This window comes from Leptonychotes weddellii, chromosome 10 (genome assembly GCF_054177405.1).
Source record: "Leptonychotes weddellii isolate Sample4059 chromosome 10, ASM5417740v2, whole genome shotgun sequence".
Classification (NCBI taxonomy): Eukaryota; Metazoa; Chordata; class Mammalia; order Carnivora; family Phocidae; genus Leptonychotes; species Leptonychotes weddellii.
Window position 1 is genome coordinate 76,613,257 of NC_138378.1, and position 17,342 is coordinate 76,630,598.

The 17,342-nt window shown below is 38.7% G+C and overlaps 1 protein-coding gene across 11 annotated transcripts in view; it reads left to right on the forward strand.

The window, feature by feature from the left end:
- Positions 1 to 17,342, forward strand: part of ZNF638 (zinc finger protein 638) — a 96,345-nt gene that overhangs the window by 13,903 nt on the left and 65,100 nt on the right. Inside the window, exons 1-2 of one of the 11 annotated variants that reach the window (XM_081833663.1) lie at positions 5,720 to 5,835; positions 14,079 to 14,244. The exons of 8 other annotated variants lie outside the window; for them this stretch is intronic. The gene's annotated coding sequence lies outside the window, so the exon portion shown is untranslated. Of the gene's footprint in view, positions 1 to 5,684; positions 5,836 to 14,078; positions 14,245 to 17,342 lie in introns of those variants that run through there. 2 more of the 11 variants (XM_081833661.1, XM_081833662.1) reach the window with 2 other exon arrangements.

Below are 17,342 nucleotides of genomic sequence, written 5' to 3' on the forward strand. Positions count from 1 at the left end.
CCAGGCGCCCCTTTCAGTTACCTTTCTTATGGACTATCTCATCTACCTGATATCTTCACCTATTGCCTATTTCCTTTTCTGATTTGTAATTGATGATTCAGAGACTTCCTTATGCATAATTTGTTATTTATTTAAAGTGAATAATTTATTTCTTTTGCAGAGTAAGGATAATTTTCTTTCCTTTTTTTTTTTAAGATTTCATTTATTTATTTGACAGAGAGAGACACAGCGAGAGAGGGAACACAAGCAGGGGGAGTAGGAGAGGGAGAAGCAGGCTTCCTGCAGAGTGGGGAGCCTGATGTGGGGCTCTATCCCAGGACCCTGGGATCATGACCTGAGCCGAAGGCAGACGCTTAACGACTGAGCCACTCAGACGCCCCGCCCCAATTGTTGATTGTTTCTTTCCACTAAAATGTAAATTCTATGAAAGCAGATTCTTGATTTTTGTCGACCACTGTATCTTCTAGTATTTAGAATAATGGCACAGAGTAAGTATTCAATGTAATGAAAGTCCATTTATGTCACTCCTTTGTTCAAAACCTTCCCGTCTCATTCACAGGAAAAACCAAAAGGCCTTAAAATGGCCTTTGTTATGGACTAAATTGTTCCTCCCAAATTCCTATGTTAAAGTCTTCACCGCCAGTATACCTCAGAATAGGACTGTATTTGGAGGTAGGGCCTTAAAGGGTGATTACAGTTAAGTGGAGTCAGGTGAGTGGGCCCTAATCCAATATGACTAGTGTCCTTATAAGAAGAGGTTAGAGACAATAGGGGTGTGTGAGCATAGAGAAAAGCCCACGTGAGGACACAGAAAGAAGGTGGCCAACTACAAGCCAAGGAGAGAAGCCTGAGGAGAAACCAAACGTGACTATACCCTGATCTAGACTTCTAGCCTTCAAAACTGTGAGAAAATAAATCCCTGTTGGTTAAGCCACCCAGCCAGTGATATTTTGCTAATGGCAACCATAGCCTGCTTCTCCTCCACCTCATCTGCTGTGTCCCCTCTTACTCATGCTGTTGCAGCTTCTTTGGCCTTGCAGTTTCTCAAGTATGACAAGCTGGCTTTCTTCTCAGAGTTTTTGTATTTTATGTTCACTCCTCCGGCAATATTCTTCCTCCCAGATTTCTCTAGTTTATTCATATATTTCAGTCAGGTTTCTGCTCACATGCTGCCTTCTTAGTCATGCCTCTCTTTTTTTAAAGAGGTTTATCTATATATTTTTAAAGTAATCTCTGCACCCAACATGGGGCTCGAACTCACGACCCTGAGATCAAGAGTTAGATGTTCTACCGACTGAGCCAGTCAGACACCCCTTAGTCATGCCTTTCTTGACCACCATCCTGTTTAAATAGCAACCTCTGTTACCTCCTTATTCCCTATGTCTTGATCTTGCTTGGTTGTTTTCCATAGCACTTACCATCCGACATACTATATATTGCCTTGTTTATTGTCTGTCTCCCCCCATCAAGGCTGTATGTGCCGGGAGGGCACAACTCAGTGTTGCCGTCTGATTTGCCACTGACTCTTCCATGCCAGAGGAGTTCCTGGAACAAACTAGGCCCTCAGGTAATATTTAGTGGGTCCGTTAATGAATGAACAAATGGTACTGGCCCATAGGTAGACAAATAGATTAGTAAGACAGACTAGAAGGTCCATAAATCCATTTTATGTATGGGAACTTATTTCTTTGTTGTTTGTTTTTTAAAGGGAAGGGCCTTTTCAATGAAGCGGGGGCGGGGGGGGAAAGCATGGTTTTTATAGTACATGGAAACTTCATGATTGATTTAATATATTTGGAAGAAAACAAAGTTAGATCTTTTTTTTTTTAAAGATTTTATTTATTTATTTGAGAGAGAGCACATGAGAGGGGGGAGGGTCAGAGGGAGAAGCAGACTCCCTGCCGAGCAGGGAGCCCGATGTGGGACTCGATCCAGGGACTCCAGGATCATGACCTGAGCCGAAGGCAGTCGCTTAACCAACTGAGTCACCCAGGCGCCCCAAAGTTAGATCTTTATTTAATATCACAAAGAGAATAAATTTCATTTTATTTAAGCTTATTTACTTACTCATTTAAGTAATCTCTACACCCAGTGTGGGTCTTGAACTCATGACCCCAAGATCAAGAGTCCCACGCTCTTCCAACTGAGCCAGCCAGGCACCCCAAGAATAAATTTTAGATTAAATATGTCTAACTGTAAAAAATAAAATTATGAAATTATAAACAAAAATTTAGCAAGTTTAGGAGAATTTTTATATAATTCCTAGGCGTGTATGCTTCTTGGGGGTGGTGTGAGACTTCATAGACAAAAAGAACACTCAGAAGTCATAAGGGAAAAGACTGACAAATTTGATTACATTTAAAATTTATAATGGCAAAAGACCCTCAGAAAGAAAATATGAATGGGGAGAAACCAATTGCAACATATTTGACAAAGGATTAATATTCCTTTTATACTAAGAATTATCTCCTAATAAGAAAAAGACAATCTGTGGGCGCCTGGGTGGCTCAGTCATTAAGCGTCTGCCTTTGGCTCAGGTCATGATCCCAGGGTCCTGGGATCGAGCCCCACATCGGGCTCCCTGCTCCGCGGGAAGCCTGCTTCTCCCTCTCCCACTCCCCCTGCTTGTTCCTGCTCTCACTATGTCTCTCTCTGTCAAATAAATAAATAAAATCTTAAAAAAAAATAAATAAATAAAAAAAGAAAAAGAATCTGCTTATTAGAAATACAAGCAAAAGATTAAAAAGATTTTTTGAAGGAGGAAATGCCCATGGCCAGTAGATATGAAAGGAGGCTCAGCAATTTCATACACACATGCACACACATTTTTTTACCTATCAGGGTCATTTATTTATTTTTTTATAAAATATACACTAATTTTCCTACTGTGTGCCAAGTATCATTCTAGGTATTGGAGATAAAGCAGTGAAGAGAAGAGGCAAAATCCCTAACATCATGGAGCTTATGTCCTAGTGGAGGGAGAGGTAGATAAGAAACAATAAGAAATAAATTATATGGTATGTTAGAAGGTGATAAGTGCTGCAGAAATAAATAAAACTATGTAAGGGGACAACATAAAAGAAAAACGAATTTATGAGGTTAGTTTGCCCAGCTCTAGGGAAATGAATTTGAAAACCCAGATGAGTGGTGCTTGGGAGGCACAGTCAGTTGAGCATCTGACTCTTGGTTTCAACTCAGGTTGTGATCATGGATTGAGCCCCACATGGGGCTCTGTGCTCAGTGCGGAGTCGGCTTGGGACTCTCTCTCTCCTGCTGCTCCTTCTCCCCATGCTATTTCTCTCTCTCTCAAATAAATAAATAAACCCAGATGAAATGGATTTTTTTTATTATGTTATGTTAATCACCATACATTACATCATTAGTTTTTGATGTACTGTTCCATGATTCGTTGTTTGCGTATAACACCCAGTGCTCCATGCAGTAAGTGCCCTCTTTAATACCCATCACCAGGCTAACCCATCCCCCCACCCCCCTCCCCTCTAGAAATGGATGTTTTTTGAGGAGAATTAAATTGCAAATATGATTGCATGGAAGAGAGAGAAATTCTAACAAATTATATATTATAAAAACATCTAGAGAAAGTTGTTCAAGAGCCACACCTAGAAAAAGCACAGGTGAGTGGCTCCTGGGTGGCTCAGTTGTTAAGCGTCTGCCTTCGGCTCAGTTCATGATCCCAGGGTCCTGGGATCGAGGCCCGCATCGGGCTCCCTGCTCAGCGGGGAGCCTGCTTCTCCCTCTCCCCGCCCCAGCCCCTGCTTGTGTTCCTGCTCTCAGCTATCTCTCTCTGTCAAATAAATAAATAAAATCTTTAAAAAAAAAAGAAAGAAAAAGCACAGGTAAGATATTTCAAAGGTTAATTATACCAACTTAAATTATTTTTTATTTTTATTATTTTTTTTAATTTAAAAAAGATTCTATTTATTTATGTGAAAGAGAGTGAGAGAAAGTGAGAGAGCACAAGCAAGGGGGGAGGGGTAGAAGGAGAAGCAGACTCCCAAGGAGCAGGGAGCCCAATGTGGGACTCGATCCCAGGACCCTGGGACCATGATCTGAGCTGAAGGCAGACACTTAACCGACTGAGTCACCCAGGCACCCAGTTTTTTGTTTTTTTTAATTAAGTAAACTCTGCCCTCAATGTGGGGCTCAAACTCATGACCTTGAGATCAAGAGTCACATGCTCTACTGACTGAGCCAGCCAGGTGCCCGTAATTATACCAACTTTTAAGGAACAGACATGTCCAGTGATATTTAAGTCATTTTAGAGTTTAGAGAAAGAAGTGAGGTTGTGGAGAAATGATCATTCTCCTATGCATTGAGTGGAAGTGGGAATTTGGATTAAGTTTTTGAAAAGGATTCTGACAATATCTAGTAGAATTAAATCTATCTACATATACATATATACATATATATATCTTTAATGTAGAAGTCTAATTCTTGGAATTCTAGCCTTTAGAAATAAAAATATCAGTTGGTAAGGCTGTTTATATATGAGCAATGTTTGTGGTATCAAAAAGACTAAAAAGAACTTTAGTGTCAACAGGTTGAATAATTGATGATGGAGCCATCCTATGAATATTGCACAACTATTTAAGAAAGGGGATCGATATGGTTTACTTTACTTGGAGAAATGTCAGTAGTCAGAAAAGGAACCAGCAGGCTAATGTCCAAGTTTTTGGCAAAAAAGAAAAAGAGCCTTTCCCGTTGCATGCAAATAACATATTTGTGTACGTTAGTATGAATATATAGAAATGTATGGAAGGAAACACTTCAAGCTTTAACATTGGTTATGTGGAGTTGGCTTGTTGGCCTTTTCTTTGTTGTTTTTGGTTTGTTGCCTCTGCAGGATTTTTAGTTTGAAATGAAAATCTGGTAAGATATATTTTATAAAAAGACTTTTCTTTTTCTATGTTTATTTTAATGTGAATAAAAGAAATACATTTCTGCGAGAAAGAAAGAAAGAAAGAGAAAGAAAGAAAGATAGATAGATAGATATACATCTGCTTGGATGCTAGGTAAAACCGATGCATGAGACTTAGGGTAGGTGGTGTGATTTGTGTGGTATCCATAGGCGAGACTTGGGAGTTTTATCAGATTTTGCCCAATGATTGAGCTTTTATGTTGGTATAGTAGAATAACCTTAAGTTACTCGAGTTCTCTCAACCCAAAGTTTTTCATCAGTAAAATGAAGGTTATGAATATCTACCACATAGGTATTTTGATTGTGAAATGACACATGAAAAGATTTTTAGAGTGTTAAGCTTTTAGCTTAATAAGCTTCAACTGACTTCTAATTTCCTGACATTTTCAGTGGCTGTGATATGCATCGTATCATTGCTATAGGGATGCAAAAATAGATATAAGGCGAGAGCTTAAAGGCAGGCAAAATCTTAACCATATGAAGACTTATGCTATACAGTGCGAGATATTACCGAAGGCAAAAATGGTCAGGGAAGCCTTCACGGAGGCGAGACAACACAGGTCTTAAAGGTTGCGCGTGATTTGGATGGGACAGGTACAGAGCAGGCAGAGGCATTGACAACGGTGCCTGAGGACACAGTGGGCTCCGAGAACGCTACGCGCAAGAGCGCCCCCTTTCGGAACCAAGCTCCTCTGGCTTCTTTCTCGTGCCTCCCGGCGAGCGCGGTGCCGGCGGTACGCAGGCGCCGGGAGCAGATGAGGGCTCGCTAGGGCTCGATAGGTGCGCATGCGTGCAGCCCTCTGGAGGCGGTAGCTTCTTCGGCGTCGAGACTGGAGGCTGAGTGCTAAACTGTGTGGGGCGCAAATGGGATCCGGCTGTTAGTCGCGTAGGCATAGGTAGGATCGCTGCCTTGTGGGGAGTAGGGGGCTGGAAGGCGGGAGCCCGTAGTGTGGGGGTCCTGAGCCTTTCCTGTGCGGTCCGGGCCGACTATTGTATCTGTGTCGCAGCGGCTGCGCACAAAATGGCGGCGGGCAGGCGGCGGGGGCGGGAGGAGGTTGGGGGACCCCCCGGATGGGAAGGGAAGCTTGCCTGCCCCGCTACCGCGTCCGTTCACTTTGCTGCCCTGGAGGGCCGGGTCGGGCAACCGCGCTGGGACCTTGCTTCAGGAAGAGCTGCCCGACGCCGTTGCATTGGGCGGAGGAATGAGAACAGCCCTTGGGCAACGCCGTGGCGGCCCCTTCCCCATCGGCGCAGGGCCTGCTGAGGCCGCGCCAGGCCTGACAGCCAGAGGAAGCGGTGGTGCGGGAGCACCGAGGAGGGAGTAACCATTCCCGTCTGGCCTTGAAGCGAGGCGGTGGAGCTTGAGCCGAGTCCTGCGGCGAGCGACGTTGTGCAAGAAGCGTGGAGAGAAGAGCATGTTTGTGTTTGGGGCTGGGGAAGGGGGAGTTGGGGTGAAGGGGGGATGTTAGATCCAGCGGCTTTTGCTGGTCGCTGTCTCTGTGCCTGCCTTTTGCAGCCTTAAAGCAAAGAAAATGTCACCTCTGTGCAGGATACGGAGGGCTCCTAAACGGTACTGATAATTTATTTACAAATTTCTCGGAGGAATCGCGAATACGGATCGTTAGTGGTTTGTGTGTGATTCCTAGGCTGACCCCCGTTCTGTTAAAGGTGTGTGTGTGGTGGTGGTGGTGGTGGGGGGGGACAATGTATACCGCACAGCTCAATCCTTGAGGACGTTTGAAACAGATCTTTTGTTATTCGAGATAATTGCGAATGAGGGAGACTTCTGTTAGTACAAAATGTTTAATTGAACTAGACAGTGACGGCTGCCTCTAGCTGATTTTTCTTAAGATTTACTCTAAGGACAAATTTGGGGGGGAAACCCCTTTATCTTTATTTATTTTTTAAGATTTTATTTATTTATTTGACACAGAGAGAGACAGCGAGAGAGGGAATACAAGCAGGGGGAGTGGGAGAGGGAGAAGTAGGCTCCCCGCGGAGCCGGGAGCCCGATGTAGGGCTCTATCCCAGGACTCTGGGATCGTGACCTGAGCGGAAGGCAGACACTTAAGGACTGAACCACCCAGGCGCCCCCCAAAACCCCTATTTTAATATGAAGGCTTTTTGAAGAAAAACTTGTTACCAGGATCCGGCAACTGATGTTGATTCAAATTCTTTTTCTAACCGGCTTTGGAATTGTGCACAAAAAAATTTTTCTTTTTTCCCCCTCATTTGTTGTAAAGGGTTGACTTATTTATTGGGGGTGTTTGCTGATTCAGATTTGCAGCTAGTATTGATAAATTGGAAAAATTAATTTTCAAAAAATGATTGAGGTTTATACAGAAAAATAAATGCATAATTTTATTATTTCAACATAGCTTTATTAGGCATTCTAGACTTAGCTTATATTGCATTTTTTATTTGACAACATTCATATACTTTATTTTGTATCCGCATACTCTGTAATACGCACTTTTAAATAGTTATGTGGAATCCAACATGTTGATACAGTAAAATATGCTGGGCCAGTCCCTGCTTCCTTGTTGCTATCTGGTAAGGGGAAAGATAAAACAGAAGTCACAAAATCTCATTGGTTTCTATTAACCAGTTTTCAGAATGTATTTATTCATGTCACATATTAATTACCCTGAATATTGGTTATATTTTAGTGTTGTAATCTTTTTTTGTCTTAGAGGGTGTATATAGCAGATACTCTTGTTTAAAAAACGCTTATTACAATCAGATCACTTTGTACTTCATGGCTGTCATAAAGATTTTCTCTTGGGTGCTCTTAAGGTGATCTCTGGAAATTTTTATGTAGTGAAAGAAAATGCAAGACAAATAGTGAAAAGAGAATAATAGGTTTTGGAATCAAAAGATCTGGATTCAAATATCTGTTTTTTTTCTTACCGTGTGTCTAAGATTTTGGGTAAGTTATTTTAGTCTTTCTGAACTTTTGTTTCCTTATCTGTAAAATGGTGATACTACTACTTCCTGCTTGGGATTGTGAGAATTGAGAAGACAATGAATGGAAAGCCCCTATCCTTTGGCACATACTAGGTGCTTAATAAATATTAGCTGATACTTTTATTACAAATGCTTAAGTTTCAGGCAGCATCTTTTGATAGAAGATTATCTCTTGTGGATATTCCCTTTTAGTTAAAAAGCTTAAAGGAATTCAGATTAAATTGATAGAATTTTGGAGCTGAAAAATCATCTAATATTTCATTAAAATGTTTGGTGTATCTATAAATTTTATATGTGCCTCTCTTGTAGCACTTACCAAAATATATTGTAACCATTTATTTATATGATTGTTGTGTTCATCTTTGTATCTGTCCCAGTGCCTGGTATATATTCCATGCTCCTGTGTTGAGTGAATGAACTCAGCTGGTAGTTGCCAGAGCCTGGGTAATAACCTAGCCCTTGGAGTCCAAATTGTGCTCTTTCTACCATGACTTAATGTGTACTGGTCAAAGTTTGAATAAATCTGTCCAAATTCTTCATAAAATGCTTTATATACTAAAAATCAGTGTTTCCAGTATGGGTACCCAGTAACATTGTTTGGGCTGTTTTACAAGGAAGGAGGAGCTACTGAATGTTGGCATGTAGTGGTTTAGACCTCCTCCAGATTTTGAAAGTAATTGTATTTGTGGCTAAAGCCAATAAGCCTCTGTTTGTATTCAGCATTACTTACTCTTTTATTACTTCAACTTTATATAGTAATAGTAGTCTGAAATTTGTGGCTGAGAATGAAAATAGCTATTTGGAAGATAAAAGAATAATGGAAAGGAAGAAGGTGAGGTGTAGAAATAAAACAGCTGTAATAATGGTCAGTGAGGGTCAAGAGCAAGGGTTTTGTCCTGAGAGAAGAGTTCAGGGAGTACAGGAGAGTTTTAAGGTACACATATTTCGTTATTTTCTTCATGGTTACTTTGGGCACATATATATTTTGGATTATTTTCAACTCCTGAGTCTCTTAAATACCAAAATAATTATTGTTCAGTCTTTTAAGGTTTTACACTTTTTTCCCTACCTTATTTCTACAGTCTTCATTAAACTTTCAACTAATCTCCCTGTTGCCCTGTTGAGCGAATGTTGCCAACCTTATTTTCTTTTGAATGTCTTCATTTCTTTAGAAAACTTTTTATTATGGAAAAATTTAAACATAAAAGTAGAGGGCGTTATGTAATGATTCCCCTGTGTACCTATCACCCAACTTCAGTAATTGCAAGCTAATGGTCAGTCAGATCTCTACCTTCCACCCTATTATTTTTAAGCAAATCCCATATCATTCAATTTATAGTTCAGAATTTTTCTCTACAATAGAGAAAAACATGCTTATCACTCCTAAAATAATAATTCCTCAACGCTAGTGTTCCAATTTCTCCAATTGTGCCTCATATACCACAAAGTGTGTATATACATGTATTAATTTCTATCTCAACTACTATATTGAAATTTTCAGAAATTACCCAAGTCTTAATAAAAGAAGCAAGTATCTACCTACTTCTTAACTAAAGCATTTTGTTTACTATCTTAACACTTTCTGAGCACCTACTGTGAGTCAGGAGGTGTGATTTTTTAAAAAGATTTATTTATTGGGGTGCCTGGGTGGCTCAGTCGTTAAGCGTCTGCCTTTGGCTCAGGTCATGATCCCAGGGTCCTGGGGTCGAGCCCCACATTGGGCTCACTGCTCCACGGAGAGCCTGCTTCTCCCTCTCCCACTCCCCCTGCTTGTGTTCCCTGTCTCGCTGTGTCTCTGTCAAATAAATAAATAAAAATCTTTAAAAAAAAAAAAGATTTATTTATTTTAGGGGGGGCAGAGGGGGAGGGAGAGAATCTCAGGCAGACTCCACGCTGACCTGAGCCGAAATCAAGAGCCAGCCAAGAACCAGCCGCTTAACCGACTGAGCCACCCAGGTGCCCCGGGAGGTATAATTTTAATTGTCACATCAACATTCTGAAGTGGGTGTTGTTTTTATTCCCATTTTTCACATGATGATGCTGAGGCTTGAGTTAACCAGCTTGCTGAGGGTCACATTCTTAGCATTCAGCAAGACCAGAATTAATACACTGAATCTAAGGTCTAAGTTCTTAAAAAAAAAAACCACTATGCTACATTAGTGTTAAATTTTATTTACGAGAGTTAACCAATTTTGCGTGAAGTAATTCACTGGCACCCCTCCTAGCAGGGTGGATATCATCAGATTAGTTGAAATGTCCCCAAAGATGAGATTATTATGAATTGCATAATGGGCTGACTAATAGTCAATAGGGAGTGAACAGGATGCGGAAAAAGAAAAACAAAAATGTGTTTAGGGCTGATGCTCTTTTATCGTGTTGCATGTTTTCTGCCTGTTGCCATACTTCTAGTCTTTTTTTTTTTTTGACTTAGTATATAATTAAGGAGTTAGTCTTGTGTTGGACTGAAAAGGTTGGGTCATTTAACTTTTGAATGAATTAAATTTCTGACAGGAATATCCTGTCTCTCCCTGCCTCCCCTCTTCTGTTCTTGTATGCATACACACATGATTTTTTTCTGAGCTGTTTGACAGTAAATTGCATATATTTATACTGCTTAATCCTAGTTTACTATTTCCTAAGAACAGGGTATTTTTTTTTTTAAGATTTTATTTATTTATTTGACAGAGACACAGCGAGAGAGGGAACACAAGCAGGGGGAGTGGGAGAGGGAGAAGCAGGCTTCCCGCCGATCAGGGAGCCCGATGCGGGGCTCGATCCCAGGACATCATGACCTGAGCCACCCAGGCCCCCAGAACAGGGTATTTTCTCTTGTAGTCATAGTAAACAACCTCAATAAATTTAACATTGACAGACTTCTTTAATCTACCATTTTCAATTGACCCAGTAGTGTTCTTTATAGCATTTTATGGTTTTTGGTGGTTTTTCTTTTTTCCAGTACAGGATCAGTCTAGGGTCAGATAATTGTATTTTTAATTGTTATGTCCTCTAGTCTTTTTTATTCTGGAACATTTCCTATAGCCTTTCTTTTATCTTACGTGAAGTTGACATTTCTGAAAAATACAGTCTGCTTTCTTTCTTCTTTTTACTTTCTTTTTTTTGGTAATAGAACATTTCTCATTTTGGATTTGTCTGATGTTTCCTCTTCATTAGATTCAGATTATGTATCCCTGGCCAGAAAAATCACATAAGTGATGCTGGGTCCCCATGGTATCAAATTTGGAGGTGCATGATGTCCATCTGTCTGCCATAAATACTATGTGTGATAACATATTTGGTCAAAATGTTTGATTCCCCCCCACCGCCCCTAGAACTAACTGATTTGTGAAGAGACATTTTAAGACTATGCAAATGTCCTACTTAATAAAATTTCCCTCTAGATTTAACATGCACAGATGATTTTTTGTCTGAACCAATCTTTACTATTATGGTTACAAAATGATGATTTTTCAAGTCAGGAGTCCCTCTACATTTGCAGTGATTGATTGCTGTGCAATTACAGACTCTTGGTTTTTCAGTGGTTTATAATTTATTGTCCAGTTTTTTCTTTTTCTCATTTCATATTTATATATCTTGTCTTGCACAGTGAAAGCCCTGGTTCCCAACACTATCAAAACATGTACTTACTTGCTTAATCCTGTAACGTATCTAAAGTAATTTAAGAATGGCTTCACCCATGGGGCACCTGGGTGGCTCAGTTGGTTGGGCGACTGCCTTCGGCTCAGGTCATGATCCTGGAGTCCCGGGATCGAGTCCGCATCGGGCTCCCTGCTCGGCGGGGAATCTGCTTCTCCCTCTGACCCTCCCTCCTCTCATGTGCTCTCTCTCTCTCTTTCTCTCTCATTCTTGCTCTCAAGTGAATAAATAAAATCTTAAAAAAAAAAAGAATTGCTTCACCCATATTATTAGAAAAAAAACTCCCCAAAACAAACTACTAAAAAGAGTAAGAATTTATGTGTAGTTCTCCCCTTTTTCCTGGCTCCTCTAAAACTGAGGATGTATAAATCAAATAGTGGGTTCTTAAATTATTTGCATTAATTTTTTTAAGTGGGTTATAGTATGCATTTGAAAAATGATTGAATTAATTTGCTTTCAGTTTTAGATTTTTTACCTTCTTCCATCCTTGTTTTAAAGTATTGCTTGTTAACATGCTTCAAAACTGTATAATATGTAATCCATGAAATATCATTCCCATTTTCTTTACGTCCTTTCTATCCAGTATCCCATACACGTAATCAACTTGTTTTGTATGTTATCCTACCTGTGTTTCTTTTTGTAATGGTAAGCACATATGTGTTTTCTTATTTTCATTTTTTTATACAAAATGTAACATGCTAGGGGCGCATGGGTGGCTCAGTCCATTAAGCATCTGTCTTTGGCTCAGGTCATGATCCCCTCAGGTCCTGGGGTTGAGCCCCAAGTCAGGTTCCCTGCTCAGCGGGGAGCCTGCCTCTCCCTCTCCCTCTGCTGTTGGCCCTGCTTATGCTCTCTCTCTGTCAAATAAAAAAATAGAAGCTTCAAAAAAAAAAAAAAAGTAACATGCTATATATTCTTTTTTATGCTTTGTGAAGACTTTAAGGAATTTGGCATTTTTAAGGCATTTGACCAGATAGTTCAGATATGCTTAATCAAAGATTTTGGAAACTCATTTTAGGCAGAGACAGACGTTTTGGCCTGTATGCTTCATGAAGGTGAACAACCTAATGGCAGGGAAGGCAAGAATACAGTTATGCCTCAGAACAGTTTCATCTGGGTAGTGAATGTCTTCAGTACTGTATTTACTTCTTGGTCCTGCTGACCTCTTTTACATTGGCTTTATTTTATTTCCGTGCTTGTGCTTTCTCACTAAGGCAGTAAATATGCTATCAGTAAGTATTTGAGTTTTATCAGCATCTTCTGCTTTTCTCATTTCTAGTTTTAAAATCCCAGGAAAGATTTCTTTATTCCAGCTTGGGTCAGGTGTTTTCTCTTTGATTAATGCATTACATTTATTGAGGGTAGGCGAGGTAAGCATGCCCACCAAAGCACTTCTCAGGGAGGCATCATTTACTATGAATACAGTGTGGTCTCTTAAGACCGATTTATGTATGCACTGCTTTTAAAAAAAGTACATATAATTATATTCATCCTGTTTATCAAAAAGTTGTTTTCCTGGGTTAACTATTAAATCATTGCTATATGAGATGGTTAATGCATAGTTCTCATGGTGCTCTGTTCCTGGTGTTGTGCATTAGCAAGTTGAGCTTCCATTTTTTTTTCATATATGGCATCATGATGTTTATCAATCTCAAGTGACAGTGAAGTTTGTGATGCCCTCCATGATACCAAATAATGTTTCTAATTGTCTGCTTTTTTCTTTCTGTTTTTTTGACAATTTCCTTGAGGTGTACCACATTTTGGCATTTTAACTTCTAGTGATACTGTCCAGCCACACTTGTGGCACCTTCAGAGTTATGACTTATCTTTCGTGAGACATGAAGGGACACAACTAATGGTAGAAAAAGTTGCCTAAGTGGATCCATTGGTATACTAGAAGAAATAGCAGATTGAGTGACATTTAAACTGAGGAAAGCCTAGAAAGATATGTACTCCCTCTTATATTCACTGACCAGTGTAATACCGTATTCTTAGGTACAAAAGTGTATTTATATGTTGTCAGTCACTCTAACAAGATAATACCAAATGAGGCATGTGGGTATATATCTAGAAAAATCAATGGTTGTTTTCCTTTTATGTTAAGATTATAGAAAACAACTCTTCTGTGTGTCATGAGGGTGATTTTTCTTTATTTGGGGGGGTGATAATGAACATTTATTATTTTTTATAATGAGAAAAAGCAAAGCTATAAGATGTATATTTTATATATCTAGAATATTGCATGGAAAAATACAGAGAGGAATTAGAGGTTCTAGTTATGATCTTGCAACTTAGTTCTGAGGCTTCACTTAATCTGTAAGAGCTGGGATTCCCTTGCTCACGGTGTTGTTGTGAAGTTCCAATGAGATAGTGAATGTTAAAGTGCTTTGTAAACTGTGAAGTACTATAAAGTTCACCTTTGGGGTTTGATATAAATTTTTTCACTATGAATCTGATGGAGCTATTATGATCAGGCTAATTTTTGATGATGCTTTTAGATTTCCTTTTTCTTTTGCAGAATCTATAAAGAAAATAAAGGATTACCTTTCTTCTGAAAGATTACATTAGAATAACAGGCAGTTTTTGATATTCCATGGTAGTGGACATCTCAGAAAGACCTCATGGGATCTAGTGTCAATATTTTTTTAATCCATCAAGCCATTTCTGCATGCCGACCTCAAGAGGTCAGTTTCTATTAAGTGTTTCTTTTCTTTCTTTCTCTCTTTCTCTCCTTTTTTTTTTTTTTTTTTTAAGATTTATTTATTTATTTGACAGAGAGAGACACAGCGAGAGAGGGAACACAAGAGGGGGAGTGGGAGAGGGAGAAGCAGGCTTCCCGCTGATCAGGGAGTCCGATGCAGGGCTCCATCCCAGGACCCTGAGATCATGACCTGAGCCCAAGGCAGACGCTTAACAACTGAGCCACCCAGGCACCCCTATTAAGTGTTTCTAAAAGAATTTTTATGTGTGACATTTTATTGAATAATTGTTGTTTCAGAGTAGCATGTTTCAGTTCTTAAAAGGGCATAGAAAAGCGTTAACTGCTACTTGTCACAATAATAGAATTTTTTCAGGAGTTCAGAATGTTTCGTGACCAATAAATATCCTGGTTTTGGAAAATATTAAATGTAGGAAAATAAAATGTTAACTGAAAATAGTATATATCTAATTTCATACAGTAAAGTTTGGTGTATTTTCCTCCCCGTCTCATCCATGTGTGTATTCACATACACAAACCTGAAAGAAATTATATCAAAATACTAGTTTATTCTAGGATCATGGTTTTAATGGTAAGGATTTAATTTACTATTTTTTATTTTCTATAAAAAGCATATGTTACTTATATAATCAGGAATAAAATTTATTGTAAAGTATTAATATTTAGTTGCAGTTGTTTTCAGAGCAGTGTTAATAATGAAAAACTGAGATCTTAACTTAGGTTTTTCGAAGTTAGTTTAGTGATTTCATAAATCACTCTAGGGGAACCATCCTCTTTATGGCTAGAGCTCAGTTATCCAGGAAATGGCATATTCTTTAATAGTTATGGTTAATGAAGATTATATTTGCTGTCAGGCATTTGTTCTGAGTTTTGGCTATCACTTGTTACTTTGTATAAATTCTATGATATTACCAAAATTTACAAATTACTGTCATATCACTGAATGCCATTGTTGGTGAAACCTCTTGGGTTTCTTGTAGTAGCAGATTTGGAGAATAAGGATTCTCTTATATTTGCTATTTTTGGTTTAGAAACTAGCTTGACTTTAGACATGTGATGGTAGTACTACATATTTATATATGTAATACAATAGTATTATGGATATTTTATCTTTAATCAGCATTTTATGTTTTGTCCATATGCCAATTAAAAAAAATGAGAACAACTTGAAGGGTTTTATGTACTAGTTATTATCCTTAGGGTATATCCTACCAAGGATATTTAATATTCCTTTTTACAGCTGCAAAATATGGTATACCATAGCTTATTCAGCCAATCTCCAGTCTCTGCAAACCCTCTTAATTGGAGAGGTGTGAAAAGGGAAACATCCAGATTTTTAACTATATTTTATCATTTTGGTTTCTCTGATTTCTTATGAGACACTAACTCCATCTTAAAAAGTGGAATGTTAGTTTTATAAAGGAAGGGATCTGTTCTGGCTTAATATACTTCCCCATGTAGACCAGCACTATTAAAGTGTTTGTTAAGTGGATGAGTAAGAGTTGGGTTTGAAGTTATTCTGACATATGGCTTAAGAAGACAGTTTCTCTAAGTTTTTAGGTGTACCTAGCATTTTTTTTTTTTTTAAGTATCTTGAAAGATCTGATAGTTGATTTTGGAATTTTATTCTTCTGAATCTGTTGAGAAGGTGATAAATTTCTGTGCTTCATTTAGGGGTTAGCATTTGCATTGAGTAATTGTACCCTGAAGCATTATTGGTAGGGCTGAAGTTTAAAAAGGGGGAGAAAAGTTAAGCAGCAAAGAAAAGGATGCTGATTGGTGGGGCTTGCCTGTCTTTAAATTAGAGTTGAAGAAATGAGGCTTGAAAATTATCTAATTGCAAAAGGGAAATTTGTAATACCTTATAAATAGAAAGCTTGAACTATAAATACCAGCATCTTTTGTTCGCAGTGAATGTGAATGATAGTTTTAAGAGAGATTAAACCATAACTTTCCTAAATGATTTCTTAATCATTTAGGAAATGTGCTTACCCTTTCAAAATAAAAAGACAGTTATGCAAATGAACTATGGGTATACTCCTTAAATTTCATTTACAAAAAAACCCACAAAGGTTACTTAACATTTTTTTGGCATATGGATTGTGGGCAGACTTTTTATTACAGTTTTTAAAATAGTCTGTGTCAGTTCTTACCAATGCTCAACATTGTGTTTCATGCTTCTAATTTAACATTCACATCATTGTAGTGGGAATAGAACTGGAGACAGCTGAGCACATGTGTAGTAAAGTAATTTATCGTAATTCCTCTTTTAGTGATGTTTTGAAGAACTCCTTTGTCAGAAACTTTTCTGCCAGGATTAAAAGTGATAATGGTAGCATAAGAAAGTGATGATTTTACATTAGTGGATCAGTGTCTGAAAATGTTACTAAATGCAATCTAACGTGAAAATACACTATACTTAGAATAGGTCTTAAATTCAGAAGGAGTCTTGGGATAAAAGAAGTGTTGGCTTAAAGTTCAGAGGGATTAAACTTGTTCTTAGAAGGGAGGTTAGTTGAAGAGACCTATTGAAAGAGTGACAGTTGCTTATGATGGATTTTCCAGGATATGCATATCTGGAGAGAAAATTTCTTACCTCTAGCCAGCAGCAGGTCCTGGAATCAGAATGCTTCATAAATAATTATGACTAAACAAGCCCCAAACTTGTCTTACCAAGGGAGAAGGGAGAACAATCTCTTTGGGAGAGCCAGGACTGCTGTTAACTTATTACTATGTCCTCATTATATTAGATTTCACATTGGGACTAACCACATGGGACATCTAGTGTGTGTGCACACGTGTGTATTTTAAGTCTCCTAAAAAAAATGCAAACAAGCCAAATCTCTGCTTACTGAGAGTTGAAATTTAAGTTAGGGAAAGGCCTTTTACTTCTCTTCATTTATATTCCACACTGTTCTATGAATATTGAATCTTTCAGGACTGATATTCGTGACTACAACACTGATATGGATATGGCAGTTGTTGAAACGTGGAAATAATTCTGCCCTGATTAGTAAGAAGCTTTCTCCCCAAGGGTGGACCTCCAGTTCCCCCACTCTTTTA